Consider the following 21,668-nt stretch of genomic DNA (forward strand, 5'->3'; position numbering starts at 1 on the left):
GTCTAGACCAGGGGTGTCAAACACAATTCCTGGAGGGCCGAAGCCCTGCACAGTTTAGTTCCAACCCTGCTCCAATACACTTACCTGTAGGTTTCAAAAAAGCCTGAAGGACTCAGTTAGTTTGATCAGGTGTGTTTAATTAGGGTTGGAACTCAACTGTGCAGGCCTGCGGCCCTTTTGGAACTGAGTTTGACACCTGTGGTCTAGACGATCTGCTGCTGTTCAAACTGAGCATCAGAATGGGGCAGAAAAGTGATTTAAGTGACTTTGAACATGGCATGGTTCTTTAGTGCCAGATTGGCTGGTCTAAGTATTTCAGAAACTGCTGATCTACTGGGATTTTCATGCACAACCATCTCTAGGGTTTTTAGAGAATGGTCTTTTACAGAGAAAAATATCTAGTGAGTGGCAACTGTGGGCGCAAAAGCCTTGTGGATGCCAGGAGAATGGCCAGACTGGTTCCAGCTGATAGAAAGGCAACAGTAACTTGTACAACCACTATTTAACAACCGAGGTAGGCAGATGAGCATCACAGAATATGCAACACAAACCTTGAGGTGGATGGGCTACAGTAGCAGAAGACCACATCGAGTGCCACTCCTGTCAGCTAAGAACATGAAACTGAGACTACAATTCACACTGGCTTACCAAAATTGGACAATAGAAGATTGGAAAAACGTTGCCTGGTTGGATGAGTTTTGATTTCTGCTGCGACATTTGCATGGTAGGGTCAGAGTTTGGCGTCATCAGCATGAAAGCATGACATGAAAGCAAACATGAACGCTGGTGGTGTAATGGTGTGGGGGATATTTTCTTGGCTCACTTTGGGCCCATTAGTACCAGTTGAGCATTGTGTCAACGCCTACCTGAGTATTGTTGCTGACCATGTCCATCCTTTTATGACCACAGTGTACCTATTGTCTGATAGTAACTTGCAGCAGGATAACACGCCATGTCATAAAGCGCTAACATCTCAGACTGGTTTCTTGAACATGACAATGAGTTCACTGTACTAAAATGGCCTCCACAATCACCAGATCTCAATCCAATAGAGCACCTTTGGGATGTAGTGGAATGGAAGATTTGCATCATGGATATGCAGTTAACAAATTTGCAGCAATGTGATATCATGCCAATATGGACCAAATTCTCTGAGGAATATTTCCAGTATCTTGTTGAATCTATGCCACAAAGGATTACGGCAGTTCTGAAGGCAGGAGGGGGTCCAGCCAGGTACAGTGCATAAGCATTGAGTCAATGGATTTGTTTTTAATATGTGTACTAACAGCAATAATAGTCATTTGGGTATTTGTAAAAGAGAAAGTTTGGAGTCATTAATCTAATTTGCAAAATTGCCAGATTTGAACATCTAAATAAAATTTTTGGGAGATTGCCTTTGTTTGTTTTTATAGCAATTTCTGGCAACAACTCCATCCCCCAGACTACAATCAAAAAGGAAGTACTGGTTTATTGCTGAAGAGACCACATTCGGTAAGGCAGTGATCATCATGACACATTTATCATAATTTGATCTTTTTAATGAAAATGGTTACTGTAAAAATGATCATGTACTTCTTTATGAAACAAACTATACATATTTGTAGCAAGTTTTTTTTTTCAACCACCAGACCTCCTTATTAATTTTCAAGATCTGCTATGGCCATGGCCACTTGCTGAAACATTCAGGCTCTGACAACTTCCTCAAAATGAATTAGGTTTAAATATATTGAGAATAAAAAAAAAAGATTGAATGGCACCATGGCTGGTTTTCATGCCTTTGAAATAATCATAAATACACATTTAAAACCCAGTAGATGCATGTGAGCACAAATTATAATAATGACTGGTAAAATGTGAGATGATTTTAATGACCAGTTTTTGAGCTGAAAAAAGAAATATTAAATAAATGAGGAGGAGAATAGTTTCTGTAGAATCGAACGTTTTTTGTGTTAATTTAGTACAGAAAAGTATTAATTTTTCCAAATTCGTTTTATTAGTACTGGCTGTTTTAGTCATAAACATGTTTGTGTATCAGAAATCTGATATGATGTATTGCATTTTCTCCTTCTGTTATGTTTCCTGTTATCTCCAACAACAAAGCACTTGAGCGTGAGGTAATTTGGACTGCAAGAGTGAGAAGAGACCAAAATAATCATACTCACATTGTGCTAATTGCAAAATATATGGCTTCATTTGTTGTTGTTTTTCTTTTCAAATGACAGTAAAATGCACAATTTGTTTAACGAGCATAAAGAATATGGCTATGGGATTACTTAATTCCCAAAATACATTTACTCCACTCAAAAGCTAATTATAAGAAATGATTGTAATGCTTGTTTTTAATGAAGGCCCAGGTGAGAACATTCTGGCACAAACAATGGATAATGAAATTAAGTAAAACAGAGAGCTGAGGAACTGTGTTTTACAGTTATGTTTTTGTAGTAGTCCGTCCAGAAGATCAGAGGATCTATGCCAACTACAGAATATCTAATAATAAAAAACCTACTAAGCTTCTGCATTGTGTGTGGGGAAGGCTTTATGAGAGTTCACACTGTTCAACATCCATCTGTGACAATAATGGCTTCTGTTTCTTTGCAGCGAGGATAAAAGAGAGCATGGATGCAATTAGATCATTAGTGCTTTTACTCTATTGAACACCCCTAAAGGCATAGTTCACTCAAAAATGAAATTTAGTCACCCTAAATTGATTCTAAACCTGAGATTATTTCTTCTGTTGAACACAAAAGAAGATAATTTGAAGAAAGCTGAAAACCTGTAATTACTGAATTCTATGAAAGGAAACACAGATACCATGGGAGTCAATGGTTAGTTCCTGATATTTTTTCAGAATTTCTTCTTTTGTGTTTAAAAGAAAAAGCTAATTTGAAACAAGTAGATAGTGACAGAATTTCAATACTATGGGGGTGAATTATCTCTTTATTATTACAACACCAGATCTGAAAAAGTTAGGACAGTATGGAAAATGCTAATAAAAAGAAAGCAGTGATTTCTAAATTTACTACGACTTGTATTTCATTGCAGACAAAACAACAAACGGTATGTAATGGGTTCCTCTTGATTTTTTATTGTTCTATTTTTTAAATAAACGTGTATTCCAACTTTGGTTCATTTAAAAAAAAAACATTTCAAAAAGTTGGAACAGTAAAGCATTTACCACTTTGTAATGTTGCCATTTTCGCAAGATTTAAAAGATGTTTAGGGACTGAAAACACCAAGTGATGAAGTGTTTCAGTTAATTTTGTCCCATTCTTCCTGCAAATAAGTCTTAAGGTAGGCAACAGTACAGGGTCTTCGTCATTTTGTGCTTCAAAATACATCACACATTTTCTATTGGCGACAGATCAGGACTGCGGACAGGCCAGGTAAATACCTGTATCCTCTTCCTCTGCAGCCAAAACTGTAATGTGTGCAGAATTGATTTTGCATTGTCTTGTTGAAATATGGATGGGTGTCTCCGGAAAAGAAGGCAGCATATTGTGCTGTAAAAACTTTTAGCACTTTTCAGCATTATTGGTGCCATCACAAAAGTCAAAGTTACCTTGTCAAGGGCACTGACACAACCCATTACCAGAAAAGACCCTAGCTTTTGGACTTGTTGCTAGTAACAGTCTGAATGATCATTTTCTTCTTTGGTCCAGAGCACATGGTGTCTATTTCTCCCCAAAAAATACCTGAAATACTGATTCAAGCAATACGTTTCCATTGTGTGACAGCCATCCCCAGATTTGCCATCACTGGCAAAACTGTTTTCACTTGGATTTAAATATGTATTGTGGTACTTGAAAAAGGATTTCCAAAGTAGTCCTAAGCCCATGTAGTGATATCACTTATAAATAAGCTTTATTGGACATATTGATATTCAAATGTCTACCTATCTTTCCCATTTCAATAATTTTTACGCGTATTTGTTGGCAATCCTCAGCCCATCTTTGCACCTACAGATTTGGACCTTTCTCTTCTGCTTTTGTACCAAATCATAATTACAATCACCTGTTGACATCACCTGTTTCAAATCATTATTTAATCAATTTACCTGTTTACTGCTCTAAATTACTCCTGTCGCAACTTTTTTTGGGAATGTGTTGCAAGTCTAAATAACAACAGAGTATGTATATTTACAAATGAAATAAGGTTGACCAGACAAAACATGAAATTTAGTGCGTTCATAGTGTCTGAAATGAAAGACAAGTCAAAGTAAATATGGAAATCACTACTTTCTGTTATTTATTTGCATTTTCCACAGTGTCCCAACTTTTTCTGATTTGGAGTTGTAAAAAGTTTCTAGTGCACACAAAAGACTTACCAGTACTTATGCTTTTTAATATTAAAGCTACACAAAAGAAAGACAAATTGACCTTTTATTGGGTGCAGTTTTTTCCTGTCTCCTTAAAGCTATGGTGTAGGTAATTGATTGCTGTCGGCTCAGCAGCCAACAAGCTTGCTCCTCAACATTTAAATAGCTCAGTGTGGTTTTTGTTAGCAATCTGCAGCATATTTTGTGAAAGCCTCATCCACCTGTATATTGATCTTATTCTGCAGTGTGCAGTTTTTTTTTTCCGATTCTGTTCCCTATTAATTAACTAGGAATAATAAATGTCAGGAAATGGTCAAACTACTTGGACCACAAACAAGTGTGTTCACGATTATATATAAAAAGAATAGTATACTAAGAAACTATTAGTTTGCAACATCAAGCAGCTGTTTTTAACTTCTAATAATGAATGTGAGTGACTGAGACTGGAAGTCTCAAGCCAAAAAGATTGCAATGGCTGCGCCCGTTCTTACGTAAAGTATAAAGTCAATAGATCTACTACAGGGGTTAAAGATAGGTTTGCAGCAGCAGTTTATTATGTGAGCAATATCACGTGAGTAGCAGTGCTATGTGGCTATGTGGTAAATCAACAATGGTGGGAGGCGTGCACTGGCATGGGTCCGCAGGTCAAGTGCCTTAGTGGACCCACCAGTGTCGATATACATCCACATCGCTATGCTAATGCTACAAGTGTCACTTTTATAGTGTTTGAATGATTCTCTAGCGTACTGTCTAAAGCAGGGATGGGCAAACTTGATCCTCGAGGGCCGGTGTCCCTGCAGAGTTTTGTTCCAACACTAGTCAAACACACCTGACCATGCTAATCAGTGTCTTTAAGATCAAAAGAAATCGGTAAGCAGGTGTGTTTGATTAGGGTTGGAGCTAAACTGTGCAGGACACCGGCCCTCCAGGACTGAGTTTTCCCACCCCTGGTCTAAAGTGATGACAAATCAAGTGATTTTTGCTCACATATTAAGATTATTTGGCTGAATGATATAAAATGCCATCAGTCTACAGAGATTTCCCAGTATTTCTCTGTTGCAATAAGGATTTCATTATAATTAACCCTGAAAAATCCAGAGCAAAGCAAACACCACCAGTTTCTTTAGTATAATTAAAGCAATAAAAAATAAAGAGATCTGATTTATACAAATTTGTTTAGCTGTTGTTTAAAACTTGCGCTGAGAAAAAGCTGTTTTTCCTCTCCTCAGGACTTATGCAGTCTCCGTTGACATCTTGTGGCAGGACATCACTTTCTTTAGTCTGCTCAGACAGGCTGATGGTGGCCAATGGTCTGAATTCAATGCTCTAAAATTATAAATATTTTAAAATAGGCACTATTCTTATAAATAAACTGCATTGTTGCAATCTAAAAAACTACATTCTGACTAAAAAAAGCCTCAAAAACACATTATGTTGTCCAACAGCAGCAATATATGTCAAAGAGTGTCGTCTGCCTGTCGCTGTATATGGGCAGAGTAATACACAGGGGAAGGGTTAAGAGGCTGGATGAGTGCTGCTTTTGAAAGAATATACTGTAGGTCGGCTATCATCCAATCAGATTCAAGAAACAGACGGAACTGTTGTATGAATTTTTATAAACAGCATCTTTATGAATATACTGCCAGAAGCAAGTCTCAGTTCTTGCTCTGTACCAGTAATCAAAGCAGCAGCATCATAGCAGATCTGTGCCATAAGACCAAACACATCAACACTACCATACATATTCATTACTATCCTCAATCTCTCTTTATATCTCTATACTTTATATTCTCTTCATACAGCTTGCTTATTCCTGTATTGCAAAAATCCAATTTATCCTCTGGTGTGTGAAATCACTCCAGTCGATTTAAAGGTAAAAGACATGCTCGAATAAGATGAACAATTTCAAACCTTTTTGCAAACCTATTCCATGACAATTTAATGGCAATCAAGCACTGTTTATTATACACACAGGGAAACACTACATGACAAGATAGTTGAAAATGTTTCAGGCAAATTTATTCTAAAATTGATTGTCATTTTCAGACAAGGATTAGTGATTAACATTTTAGCGAGTTGTTAGGCTACGTGCGTGAGCCTATAGCACCAATCACCATACCAAGACCCAGAAAAAATCACTGACAGGCCCTGTAGTACCTCAGCCTTCACGCTGAAATCCAATGATGCATTGATCATTGACAGTTCAAAAGAGCTGAGGCACTAAGGACGATTATAGCCTACACAGGGCTGAAGTGCTTTCACTCCCATTTAAATGACAAAATGTAAAATTGATCATTCTGTGGGCAGCACACCCTGATGTCTCCAGAGGTTATGCCTTTGCAATAATGCTTTTGTCCTCAGAGGTTATGACGTCACATTTTCACGTATGATTTTAGGAGCTACAGTACAACTAAATATTATTTTAGTAAATATTTATCTTTTTTACAAGAATATTTCCTGCAATTTACTGTCTTGCATCACTCTGTAATGTCTAGAACAAGGGTCTTAAACTCAAATTGGGGGCCATATCAGTGACTGACAATTCATATGAGGTCCGTTTTAACATTCAAGCTCAAAAAAGTGAAAACCTGATGCTATTAATGCACAGACATTCTTCCCTAGATAATATGCAGTCAAAGCTCCTTCTTGTTGTATATAGTGAAGGGGCAGTTTAAATTGCTATCAAATTTATAATAATAGACATAATAATTATTATTCTGTCCTAACCAATTGTTGCTTTACCAAAAGTTAAACAGATATTATATAAGAAGAGCAGAAAGCAGTTTGAGTAACTTTAGTGACTTTACTGGCAATTGTTATTCAATATCTTTGAATAAAGAGTGGCAACGTATGTATATATTCACATTTACTTTAACATATTCAATTCAGCCAGCAGTATAATTTTTCTATGCATGAGGCATATCTATTAAATGAAACCATTTGAATCGAAAAATTATCATTTTTGTTACACCACCAGCAGAACATGTAAGCAATGAATAGGTGTTTGTACAACAAAATACAGGTGGTATAAAACTATTAATATTCAAATGACCCTTGAATAAAATACAGCTTTATTGAAAATAGAGCATGTATGGTCATATATTTCGTGTTAAAATCAGCCCCAGAATGAATCTGCATGTGTGTTACTCTTGAATGCACCATGCCGGCTCTCTACAACTCTCGTATGGTTGCCCACTAAGCAGGGCTGCGTCTGGTCAGTATCTGGATGAGAGCACACAAGAGAAAGCTAGGTTGCTGCTGGAAGTGGTGTTAGTGAGACCAGCAGGGGCGCTCAACCTGCTGATAATTTATCCTCTAATTGACACAAATTTCTTACCACTATCTTGAATTAGTTTGAAAATCTGTTGTTTTGAACTCATCATGTATTGTTAGCCCAATTTCCACCAGATTTGACCATGCTGCTGAAAAGTTATAGAATATCCCCATTGTTCTGCAGCGTGTTGCCTTGCTTGTTTATGATGTGGCCACTGCGCTGCTTTTCCACCAAAAGTTGCTGCTTGCAGCTATATTCGTTATTATTACTATTAGAGAAACTGAAAGTAACCCGCATTTATAGTGCAGTACTTTAATTGCACTCTAATTGGTGACGGGTCAAAATCACAAGTGGCTGTATGTACAATGAGAGTAGTGATTCAAAAATATATGATTTGGTGGGCCGAATCTTTTTATATCTTTGACGTCAGTTGCGGGCCAGATGGAGGAGGAGTGGCGGGCCGGGAGTTTGACATCCCTGGTCTAAAAGCTATAATAGGTTACAAGGTGTCCTTATCTTAGCTGTTCATTTTAATTATTGAGTAATATAAATAAACTTCTTGTACTTTCTACAGTATGCTTAGTGTTATTTGCATGTAATTGTGCAACATTTATTGGTTTTACTGTAGTAATTACATGAAACCTAACCAACTATACTTTAAAATAAAGTGTTACCTTTGTAATAACTTCTTTGCACAGTTGAGTTTGCATAGCCATGCTTCTTATTAGTATTAAAATCACTGTTGAATAACAAATGTCTAATAAAAGCAAAAAAAAAAACAAACAAACAAAAAAAAAAAGGTTATCCATGTACATTACAATATAAATGTTTAAGGAGTGAAATAAAACCTACATAATCCACAAGGAATGCATCTTTTGCCGGCCTCAGTAACACCACTTCCTACAGCAGCCTAGTTTTCCCAGGAGGTCTCCCACCCTTTTTCATTTTAACCAAAAGCCTACTCTTAACTTATTTTAGCTCTGCAACAAATTAAAAAAGAACAGCAACGCCAGTTTTTAATTTGCACAGATTCTATGTCCTGCTTACAAGCACTTGAATCTATGGAAACTGATCATCTTACGGTTTTTAGCATAATAAAAAAGGTATGCCTTTTAAAGAAAAAAGGTTTCGATATTATTTTTTGCTGGATACCTGGTCTTATGGAATTCATTACAAACTAAAGTGAAGATGAAGCAGCTGAGGAAGCCTTACAGTTGGACATAATGAAATGTAAAATAACCCTGTGTCTAATGTTAAACCTGTTTTAAATCTCTATATTAATAAGAATTTGCAAATGTAATGGGGTAAATGTAGAAACAACAAATTGTTTAAAGTGAATCCATTTGTAATTGAAAGAAATAATTACCACTTTGAAAATAGACAAGATCAGGTTGTACATTTGAGATGTAGAATCGGACACTCAAGTCTAACACACTCATATTTATTGAAAGGGCAAGAAAAACCTATTTGTGACTTGTGTAAGAATATTTTGACGATAAAACATATTTTAATAGAATATGCATTTTTAAACCACGTTAGTGAATGTTTTTATTCAGGAAATATTTTAAGGGAAATGATTGAAAAGGTGTCTTCTGAAGCAATTTTACAATATTTATCTTTAATCAAACTAAAATATTGTATAGGACTATTTTTGGAGTTGTTGCTATTTGTATGTTTGTTTGTTTTTTGTACAATGAACGTTTGTTAAGAAACTGAAATGATTTTATGTTATGTATTGTACATTTAGTATAAGTATTGCCATGAAATGCTGATGACATGGCATTAAAACATAAACATACAAATAGCAAGCAAACAAATACATAAACAAATAAACTCTGCACTGATTGGTCAGCCGGTTTAGTCTGTTGTGAGAGGTTTACCACTCTAAGCTTGTCTGAATGTCAGCAGCAGGAACATCCTCTTCTGCCCTTATATACATCGTGATACGACCAATAATAACATTGTACATTTAAGCAGGAGTCCTCTTCTCTGGAAGTGTGTGCAAAGTTTCACAGCACAGGTGTCTGCTGACAGCACTTATGAACTTCCAGAACTCAGTTTCAACAAGTGTTTGAGGAGGTTAAATTCAATTTCAATATGTAGATTTACAACATATTTCCATAATACATTCCTTCTTAAGCAATGTATTATGCAAATATGTTGCAAATCAACTTAGTTTTGTGCCAGAAATAAAGCTGGAATTACTGACAACTCATAGTTGGCTGTAAAAACCGATCTATAGTATTTACTTTAACTACCCCAACCAACAGCTATATTACTATATAAAATGTGAACGCATTATGTAAGAGTACTTTAAAATCACAGCGGGAGACAGGGCCAACAGTCAAACATTGACTCTTTCTAAGCTTTTATTTTGAAAAGTTGTGTTTTGGTAATGACACACATTACCTGCTGATGAATAGTTTTTAGCAACCTTTAATTAAACCATCAGAAATGTTAAAAAGGAAAATAAATATAGCACTTTTTGTTCAAAGGAAATGCCTGCTGGGTTTTTACTGAGCATCATAGTCTGGCTATATTCAAAGTGCTTACTGGATATATGCCAATATAACCCACAAACTGACCCCTAAGGCCTCATGCTGGTTTATTTTAGCACCCTCTTTACTTCACTGCATGAACACCTTAGTACTTGCACCACCTTTTGTTTGCATGCATAGAACAGCCTTTGTGAGAATGGTTTGGTCGTCAGATTGCTGTGTGTGCTTCTGGTCCTCTGTTTGCAATTATTGAGCTTGACAATTCCGGTCTAAATTCAACCCTTAACAAATCATTCTTATTAACCAGGTCTACTCTGCATGCACGCCTACAGTATATAGTTGAGCATTAAGTGTATTTTCTTTTGGTGCAGAAGAAAATCAATGGAATTTGTTTTAACAATCTAGATGCAAAGTCTAAAGTGCATGGCACAAAAGTATTAAGTGCGTGTCCGAATCTACTTTTGCTATTTTAAGGATTGAAAAATAAGCTATGTGCCCTGGCACATGGTCTAACAGGGTTGAGCTTATTCTCTTAATGAGTTATGCGTGTGATTTAAACCAATCTCCCATTTAATTTAAGAGTCAATTCAATTTTGTCGCACCATGGAGCATTTGTTTTTTACATGGCGGACTTTGTAAATGGAAAAACTAAATGTAAAACAGACCATAATATAAAGACCATCCTGCATATTATTAAGCGCAAAGATTTGTTTTAAGACTATATCTAAATTCAGTTCTAACAACTCGACAGGTGGACAAATCTAAATTTTTTTTTATTAAAACAAATATAAATATGCATATAATAAATAATCAGCTACTAAAACATTATAAAAATGCAATTGGCATTATTGAACTAAAAAAGCCCCCCGAGATGATGCATGCAGGCAGTGGTTTTTATATTAATGTAGAAAATAATAATTTTGTAAGATTTTAATCCTTAAATTTTTTATAAACATATTTGTTTATTGCATCTTGTGTCTATTAAGCAATGTGGATTTGGACCTGCATAGGCGCATAACTAACATGCGGTGCGCTAAACATTAGACCTGTTTTTCATCAATGGCACAGTCTTATTTAGCTCCTCAAAATAGCAACACACCAACAATGCACCTTAACGCACCGCCTTTTTGGACCAGCACACTTATGTTTTCACAAACTGGCACAAATGGATTTTCTATTTAAACAACATGGCACAAAACGTGAAAATAAGGCTTGCGCTGGTCTGAAAATAGCAACAAACAGTTTTGCACCGTGTTGCCCCGGTTGTAAGATAGGGTCCAAAATTTGTAAATTGTGATGTAAATGAATTGAATTTTTTTTGAGCCTTCGTTTCTTCAGTTCTTAAACTTCTGAATTAAAACGATTCCATGGAGCTGTCTTTCATTGTATTTGACTGTTTATTTAGTGCATCTGTCCTTTTTCTGATTGTGGGAAAGAGCTTGTTTAAATTATTTTTTTTTTTTTTTTGTAAGCCTGGCAGTCTTGACAAGTCAAATTAAAAGCTGTGTTGTGATCTGTTTTGATACAGTAACCTAGATGAAAGCTGCTCGATATGTCCCACCCTGTCTTTCTGTTTCACTGGAAATGACATCCAAACATTGAGTGACTCTGTGGTTCAAGGCACTTCAGGGGATCTTTGAAGGCCAGACTGAAACTGCACTAATGATCAATAGCCTTGAATTTTCCAGACAGAATTAGAATACAAAAGAAAGCAAGCCAATGCACACTGCTTGCAAATATCCTGTTTAGTAAAAAAAACACATTCACATTCTCAGGCTTTAAATCATGTCCCTGTGTAGCAGAGCTCTTTTATAAGATGTGATTTGTAATTATATATATATATCTTATGAAAAGCTACTCTGACTGTATAGTTCCTTTAATACAGAAGACAAGCACCACCTTGGGGTCAAAGTAATGCATAACAATTTTTTTGTCTTGCTTTTTCAAGCGTCTTATGCAACCTAATGATAAGACCTAAAGCACTCATTTAATAGCAAACCGCACAGCACCATCTGACTGCTGCGAAAATGGCTCACATTTAAGCTCGCTTCATGCATTAAATACTACCAGCAAACACAGGACCTTGACCACTCCACTGTCTGATGTTCATTGAACAGAACTTCATCTTGTTCGCTCTTATAATAAAACCTCCTGAAGCATTGCACAGCGACTGCAGCCACAATTACCAGATGAGGTCTAGAATGCAGGAGAGCAGCGCTGAGTACAGAAGAGGAGAAAATTACACAGGGAGAAACTGGAGAAAATGCAGTTCCTGTACACTTCACAGCAGCTATGTGGTGTTGTTACCAGAATTATTACATATATATTATGTTCAATTCAATTCACCTTTATTTCTATAGCGCTTGTACAATGTAGATTGTGTCAAAGCAGCTTCACATATAAGATCATAGTAAATTGAAAGTGTAGTTCAGTTTTCAGAGTTTAAGTTCAGTTCAGTTTAGCTCAGTTCAGTGTGGTTTAATAATCACTACTGAGAGTCCATGTCTATTTATGTCTATTATTATATAATTGGTAGTGCTTTACAATAAGATTTTATTAGTTTGCATTTACTAACATGAACAATGAACAGTATGTTAATTACAGTATTTGTTCATGTTATTTAACATAATGTAAATACAGTCATTCATATTTAGTTCATGTTAACACAAAGCGCATCAACTAATGTTAACAAGCGTGATTTTTTATTTTAATAATGCATTAGTAAATGTTAAACTATATTAATAAATGCTCCACAAATATGATTAGTTCATGTCAGTAAATACATTAACTAATGTAACCTGCTGTAAAGTGTGACTATATAAAACTATTTAATTAAAACAAAATGTTAAATATTAAAATGATATGTAAGAAACTAGATTTTTATTTCAGCTGTACACGTTTCTTGCTTCCATTTATTAGGTACAGCTTACTAGTACCGGGTTGCCTAAATGCAGTGAATTGCTGCATTGTGATTGACTGATTAGAAATTTGCATTAACGAGCAGTAAGACATAGGTGTACCTAAAAAAGTGGCCGCTTTACATCTTTTAAAATCTTCATATACTAAAATAAAATGAATAAATATAGACACATAAAGACTCGAGACAGGATGTTATTGAACCAAACAGGTGTGTTTACTGAACACTTTGATATGAAAGAAAATGCAGGCGAGTACGGAAGAATCAAAGCCTGTTTTGAACTTTGATGAATTAGTAACTCAGATTTTGTTATCTACCAGAGCCAAGGGAAGCAGATCAATGACAGATGAGGGATAATGAAACCCACAAAGTGCAGCACAGAGATCACGGAGTTCCAGGAGCTGAGGAAGGTAAGTGTTTTCAGGTGAGAGTGGGCAGAGAGGGAGCAGATGTTAGAGAACACAAGGATGACACAGAGATTGTCGAAGACGAATTGAGGAACTGAGCGGAAGAGTGTGCTTTTCTTTGGTCCTTGTGATGAAGACAGCGATGGGAATCAAATGACTGGTTAGTTATCAGTGATAACGAGATTGAGATCACTGGGTGAGGGTGGAGTATTGTAGCAACAGACATACTGTATTTAAAAACATTCAAAAACTCAATTACACAAAAAAGTTTAATAAAAATAAAATGAATGTAAAATATATAAAGAAAGCCTCCATTTATATTTTAGTCGGGATGGGTGATATGGACAAAATATATCATCAGTGGTGAAATCACTACTTAAAGGTCATACTCAAGTAAAAGTACCATTAATTGCCCAAATGTACAGTGCAAGTAGAGTAAACGTATCTGTTAATATCACTCAAAATATGAGTAAAAAGTAGCCCTTTTAAAAGTACTCGAAAGAAGTGAGTGTTGCGTATTTTGCTGGGAAAAGTTGATGCGTTTACATGCAGTTTGTGCAGTGATGTGTAAATGTAACATTCTGTAGTGCATTTAGGTTCACACATTCGTTATTAATTCCAACCTTCCTTCCATAGTTTATTTGTCCTGTCCTTGCTTTATTTGTTTGTTTGTTTGTTCCTTCCTTCTTTCATTCGTTCCTTCCTTCATTCATCTGTTCATTCGAATGTTTGCTTATTTATTCGATCATTCATTAGTTCATATTTTTGTTTGTTCGTTCATTCTTCCTTCCCAACTTACTTCATTAGTTTGTTCACTCCTTCCTCCACTGATTTAGTTCTTCCTATGTTTCTCTCTTCATTTATTCATTAATTCGTTCCTTCATATTTTGTTCTTGCATTTATATGCAGTTTGTGCAGAGATGTGTAAACCAGGACTTAATTTGTCGCGGGACACGCCCGACCCGGATCCAGAACCTCTGAAATCTGATCCGGCACTTCATTTTACCGATCCCCATCCACAACCGTACTCCTCCCCCGTCCGCTGTTCACTTTCACTTTCTTTCATGACTTCCCAACCCTCTTCATTTTTGTCAACGACACCCCCGCCCGGCTCACTTTTTTGTTCATGACACCCTTCCGCGATCAACCGCACCAACCCCTCTACACCCCCAAATTCATTTGGTCCTTCCTTTGTTCCTCCCTTCATTCGTTCACTCATTCATTCATTTTTTCATTCATTTATATTTTTGTTAGTTCCTTCCTTTCTTAGTTTGTTCAATTCTTCCTTGAATTCTTTCTTCATTCATTTGGTCCTTCCTTTGTTTCTCCCTTCATTTGTTCGCTCATTCCTTTGTTCGTTCCTTCCTTCTTTCTTTAGTTTGTTCAGTCCTACCTGGAATCCTTTCTTTATTTATTTGATCCTTCCCTCCTTTATTAGTTCAGTTCTTCCTTCATTCGGTCCTTCTATTCTTTGTTCGGTCCTTCCTTCATTAGGCCCTTCCTTCTATTCTTCATTCGTTCCAGTAAGTGATAGTTTAAGGCTGCTTGGTGACGTCGTCATACAGACGACGTCACGCCCTTCATTTTCTCATCAGTGACATGCAGTCTATAAAACTATCTGGGTCAATGCATGTAAAGATTTTGGACATGTTCTTGGTAGTTTTTAATGCTTACAAAAGTGGTTGTGGTTGTTCAGTATGATGCAATTTAATTTTATGTCCAATTTGATTGGACAGGAATCGCATGACTGATTTTTAATTTAGCCAATCACCTGACAAGAAAGAAATAAAGTAGTGACTGCAGGTTGAAGGAAACAAGTGGAATAAATGTACAGTATCGATATTGCACTAAAGTGTATACATTTTTAAAACTACTTAGCAAATTACAATTCGTGAGAAAAACTACTCAATTAAAGTAGTTTGAGTATTTGTAATTTGTTATTTTTACAGAACTGTATATCATCTTAAATAGGGTGGCACAGTTGCTTTCCTCTGGGTGCTCAGGTTTCCTACACAGTCCAAAAATAAACGCTATAGGCAAATTGAATAAACTAAATTGGCTGAAGTATATGAGTGTGTACGGGTGTTTCCCAATACTGGGTTGCAGCTGGCATCCACGGCATCTACTGGATAAAACAAGCCAGAATAGTTGGCAGTTAATTCCATTGTAATGACCCCTGCAATAAGGGACTAATCCAAAAAAAAATGTATGAATTTTCTGAAAGTCTTACCCTGAATGCCTGCTATCCAACAGAGCTCAATTCATCTTCAATTGATCTTCATTTCTAAAGTGCTTTTTACCATGTAGATTGTGGGGTCTTTGCAGAAATCAGTCTTATGCTCTTGACTCGCTCTCGAAACCATCTGCTCTGGAAATGGGCCGGATCGATGATTAAGTAGACCTACAGAGAAACAGACTTAACATGAGCATAGAGGCCATTCAAATTACAGTGTCTTTTTTGGGAAACGTTTCCAGTTCCAAAGTCAATTTCACTGAAGCAGCTAATCAAGCTTTTCAGGATCATATAAAATACACAAACGGATGTGCTGAAGCAGGACGGAAAAGAAACCTCTGAAATAGAGTTGTGATCGCACATTTTTATGTAATTTCTGTTTCATTCATACTGGGCACTAGACTGCTGCTGGGCAAAGAGGATAAAGATGATTGAAATTAAAAGAATAGATAAAACTTGAACAATAAACGAATGTCAATATCTGAATTGTCTCTGTTCTTCAAGCCATGCTGGGTATTTTGTAAGCTCAATGTATATTTATTATTCAATCCAAATTGACCTAGACTTTACGACTGCATTGAAGTACTAAAAAATAGCATAGATTTCATCCTCATTCTGTGATATTACACCACGTCTGGCCACAAAAACGAGAAATTTTAAACAAAACAACACCATTAGAACGAATGTATGCTGACCTTGGCACTTGATCTTGACATTTTGCAATTAATCATGATTACTTTTTCTTGTTGTAATACCAAAAAAGTTGCTGTGTAATGTTTTTCACCCGTAATAAGTTTTAAAAAACAGTTTTATCTACTGCCAAAAAACATACAAACACAGATCACCAACTCCACCAAACAGCATTTTTCACCCCTTGCCTCCTAGTGATTCACTTAGTGATTTGGAGACCCTATTAAAACTCAAAACACTTTCTCTCTATAAATATTTTTCTGTATATTCGTTTTATCTTCTTAAGGTTAAATTAAATTAAAATTAAGTAAACTTCCACTACTCATGGGGCCCCAGGTTTTGAAGTAACAGCATTAAAATTTTAATGGTTATAGACAGATTTACAACATATGATAGTAAATTTACAAAAAAAAAAAAGAAAAAAGCTATAAGATTTATATAGGCTTCTTTGCATTGGTTGGGGTCTCCCAACACCGTAGGGTCCTATAAGCTGCTGCTTACCTCGCTTATTGGTTAAGTCTGCGCCTGGTTTCATGTCACATTCTGTTGGTTTTAAAATTTTGTAAATAAAGCCAGTTATTTAGGCCCCATCACAATCCTCTTACCCCTACCCCTTTATTTTTATTTATGACAAACAAACATGTTTTAGTATATTCATAACTGCATTTGAGTTTTACCACCATGCTTTATGAAACAAACGCTAAAATAAAAACTGCTAAATTTCACTATCTATAATCCCTAATAATAACACCTGTACAGCAGTCCCACAACATTCTGACACTTGATGACACTGAAATAACCTGTCAGAAAAGCTGAGAATGAGCTTTTTACAGTGTTTGCTATAATGTTAATGGTGTTTCGGTGTGTATACATAGATGATTATGGCCACTGTGTAAATGCACAGTACAGTTATGATCTTATTGCCACATTTGATTGTTATGATAACATGATATATGCCCATAGACTTCAATTTATATGCACACAAATGCGTCGACCGGAAACTCAAGGTTGTGCGGTGAAATAGCATCACTTGATAGTGTGAGACCAAACGAGGATCAAAACATGACCTCCCTGGACAGAAATTTAAACTATGGAGCAATCGCTCACTTTTTAAATGTCTAATCTTGATTAATCCCGCCGCTTTTCGCAGCACCATACAACAGAATTTCGCAAGCTCAAACTCTAGTGTGTCTGGAGCTTTCATCATCTTCACCTTGAAGAATCCTTCCATCCACCCCTACTCCTACCCCTCTTTTCTAGATTAATTCAGGACAGGGTGGCACGGTGGCTCAGTGGCTAGCACTGTTGCCTCACAGCAAGAAGGTCGCTGGTTTGAGTTCCGGCTGTGTCAGTTGCCGTTTCTTTGTGCAGTTTACATGTTCTGCCCATGCTCGCATGTGTTTCCCCTGGGTAATTTAGTTTCCTCCCACAGGAGACATGCAGTATACAGTAAATAAATTGAATAAACCAAATTGTCTCAGTATGAGTGTTTTAGTACCCGCCATTTACTGAATAATCGTGTGCTGGTGTAGTCAGCATGATCAAGGAATAAGGCGAGTGAAGCAATTCGTGTGAGCTCTTGAGACCTGAGCTCAGACTCCCCTCTCTCCCAATGAAACGGGAGGGAGCCCCAGGCTGAAGGATCTTCTTAGCTTAGGGCTCTCTCCAGGGACAGCATGCCAAACACACTTTATTATCAATGATCAGCTAAGTGTGAACTCTTGAAATGCATTCTATTATGTTGCTGTATGGTGTAATGAGGTTTTCTGGAATGGTCTAAAGAACATAGTATTTTCATGAGCCAAAAGTTTGTATATAAATGCTTTTCTATAACAACATTTAACAGTTTATGTTATGGTTATATTAGTGTTGGTAAAATGTCCCACACTGTCCCACACAAACTATATTTATTTTACAGCACCTGCAGCACAAACACAGCTCTGCAGTCTGCCATTGTTGTTTTTGATTATGTACAGGGCTTTCCCTCCTTGTGGTCACATGTTATTGTGATGTCATCATTTTTAACAAGTGGCATTTTGCCTATATCCACATATGCAACTGGTGGCTTTCTGAAAAATCTTTTCAACCCATTTTACAAAGATTTGTTTTAGGGCATCAGCAATGCCAGTGTTGCGTGGAGGACAGGCCAAATAACATTTCCCTTGGAGTGTGCATGTGACATTAAGAGGTATGGCTTGAATTAAGCACTCATGTGGTGACTTCAGTGAGGGGATATATAATCTGGCATAGGTATTGTTTTTAATTTAAAAAACACAGTTTTATCAGAACAAAACCCTATAATTATTCATTTCCCACATTATTCATTTCGCAAATTTTCTCTGCCCCAGCTCTGGCCCACAGAATCAGTATTTGCTTGGCCCATATGGACCATGTTTGGGCCAAGTTTTAGCTAGGTTAATAACTCATAACTGGGCCTGAACTAGGCCATTGTCTGAAAGCACAATTCCAGTAGCAACCTACAGGAAAGAATCAATTAATAATTCAAACAATTACATTTTGATTGTTTCCTAGGATAAAATGAAGGCATTAAAAGATGCAAACAGAAAGATGGAAATTATTTTGTGTATTAAAATATTTCTTTACTCTTACTTCTTTAAAATATTTAAAAGGGTTTTAAATGTGGGTCAAGACAGACCAAACATACACGGCCCACATTTACATTTTTAATATCTGGGCCAAAAACTACAGTACATTTGACATCTGGCCCATGTCTTGTGTGCCGCCTAAAAGACGGTGCCACCTCTGCTAAACCTGGGCCATGTTTGGCCCACATGCTACTGTATATGCCAGTGCCAGATGAATGCTTGCTGGGCCAGCTTTGATGGCAAATCTGGGCCAGAATTCTTTGCTATCTGGGTTGTCATGGTGTTAGGAATACTGAAGTATATTATTATAATATATAATAAAATCTATCAGTAGTATGGTGGCTCACCTCAAAGTAAGAAGGTTGCTGGTTCGAGTACCAGCTGGACCAGTTAGCATTTCTGTGTGGAGTTTGCATGTTCTCCCTGCGTTTGCATGGGTTATCTCCTGGTGCTTCGGTTTCCCACACAGTCCAAAGACATGCAATTTAGGTGAATTATTTTAGCTAAATTGGCCGTAGTGTATGAGTATGTGTGGAAATGTCAGAGTGTATATGGTTGTTTCTAGTACTGGGTTGTGGCTGGAAGGGCATCCGCTGTGTAAAACATATGCTGGAATAGTTGGCGGTTCATTCCGCTGTGGTGACCTCTGATGTAGAGACTAAGCTGAAGGAAAATGAACGAATAAATGAATGAATAAAAGTATTTTTTTCCCTTAAAATCGTTTGCTAAAATAAAATCCTTTCTGGAATCCTTCCTTCATTCATTTGGTTCTTGCATTGTTTCTCCATTCGTTTGCTCATTCGATCGCTCGCTCATTTGTTTGTTTGTTCATTCATTCATATTTTGTTCCTTCTTTCATAATTTGTTCCTTCCCTCATTAGGTTCTTTGGTCATTCAATCATTCATTCATTCATTCATTCATTCATTCATTCATTCATTCATTCATTCATTCATTCATTCATTCATTCATTCATTTCAGGAATTTGTTTGTAAGAAAAATGAATGAATAAATAAATGAATAAATAAAATCACTCCTTTTCCTTGAAATTGTTTGCTGAAATACAATATAAAAACTATAATTAAAAATATAAGAATATCAAACAAGCAAAAATGATTGTTTGGTATGATTGATATTCAGTGTTGACTTCATTTCTTTTACAGATGATTATTGTATGCTTCTAAATCCTGTTACTGAAAGTGCGGTCCAAAATTTATTTAAAAATGTTTAGAAGATTTTACCTTGAGAACAGGGTGAATAGGAAAAAAAGCTGACTGCACTTCATTTCATGCTTCAATGACAAACATGTTTTATATTAATCAAAAATAAACCTTAATATATTTAACCAAATAACCCATTTTTAACACGAGAGTGCTTGAGAGATTTATATATTCTCTTAAGAAATAAAAACAGCAATTTTCCTTTTTTTTCTACTTATATTATAATAAATAGAGATTAGATGCATTACACTCTTCAAATAAAGGTTCTTTTTTGCATTGTCAGTTTCGTGAAAATGTTTTCATGGAATCAATTTATTTAATATTAAAGTTCTTTACAGTTTAAATCGTTCTTAACCATCGTTCCCTTTAGTGTATTTCTTTATTTAGCAGGGGTTTAATAAAGCTGAATGAAGCATCTCTTACTCTGGTACATGTTTTTTGCTGTATACCCTTCCTTCTTCATCCAACACCCACACATTCTGCCATTCACACACACTGTGGCCACTTTTACTTTATCCAATTAACCTATGCTACATGTCTTTGGACTGTGGGGGAAACCTGAGCACCAGAAAGCATCCTGACCTGAGCTTTTTAACCAGTGAGGCAACTGTACTAACCTCTAAGCCACAGAGCCATCCACAAATGGTCCGATAGATCATTAAAATGTTCTTCACTTCAAAAAAATAAATGGTTGGCTGAAAATAAAAATAGTACTTCTGTGGTATTGCAAGTTTAGATGTTTGCAATTAATGTAACAGATATAGAAACATGTTTAATTCCATGACACACTGCATAAAAGATTTTAATTATTTATTTATTTAAATAGCAAAGAAAATACAGGCTTTTTGTCATAATCATCCCAAAAAAATCTCAATTCTCGATGTTCAGACTCCAGTGCTTTTGGTATTTTTGGACTGTTTTACATCCTACACTCTCAGAAATAAAGGTTTGCGAGCTGTCACTGGGGTGGCACCTTTTCAAAGTTTGTCCTCATGAGGTCCATATTAATTTCTCAAGGATACATATTACTACCTAAAAAGTACAAAAGTGTTCCTCTTAAATTTTTTAGGGACTAATATATACTTTTGAGGTGCCGATATAAACCCTTTAAGTACAAATGTGTACCTTTTAAAAAGGTACTACCCCAGTGACAGCTCGCATACCTTTATTTCTGAGAGTGTACAAATATTGTGTACAAACAATGTTACTTCAGCTTTTTGTTGTGCTTCCCTGATAAGGAATGCTGTTAGATCAACAGGAAAAACATAAACATATTTGTTTGAAAAATCTTGGAATAAATGAGTTAAAAATCTTTTTTTTAAGTTCATTTATAACCTTTGAAAGATATACATAACATTAAACTAACAGGCACAGAGGAAACAGGCACAAGCTCATTAATGAGTATAATCCATATAATTTCAATTTGTGTATTAATTAAACCAACACAACTTCACAACAGTAAAAATCACAACACGCTTAAAGCTGCAAACTACTCCCAGTGCAACTGGAA

General features: G+C 36.1%; 1 long non-coding RNA gene across 1 annotated transcript in view; it reads left to right on the forward strand.

Annotated features, from left to right (window-relative positions):
• The window catches only part of LOC147843941 (uncharacterized), a 560,137-nt gene that overhangs the window by 280,813 nt on the left and 257,656 nt on the right, over positions 1-21,668 (forward strand). The gene's annotated exons all lie outside the window — the stretch shown is intronic.

The sequence above is a fragment of the Danio rerio genome, chromosome 5 (genome assembly GCF_052040795.2).
Source record: "Danio rerio strain M-AB ecotype USA chromosome 5, GRCz13ab, whole genome shotgun sequence".
Taxonomy (NCBI): domain Eukaryota; kingdom Metazoa; phylum Chordata; class Actinopteri; order Cypriniformes; family Danionidae; genus Danio; species Danio rerio.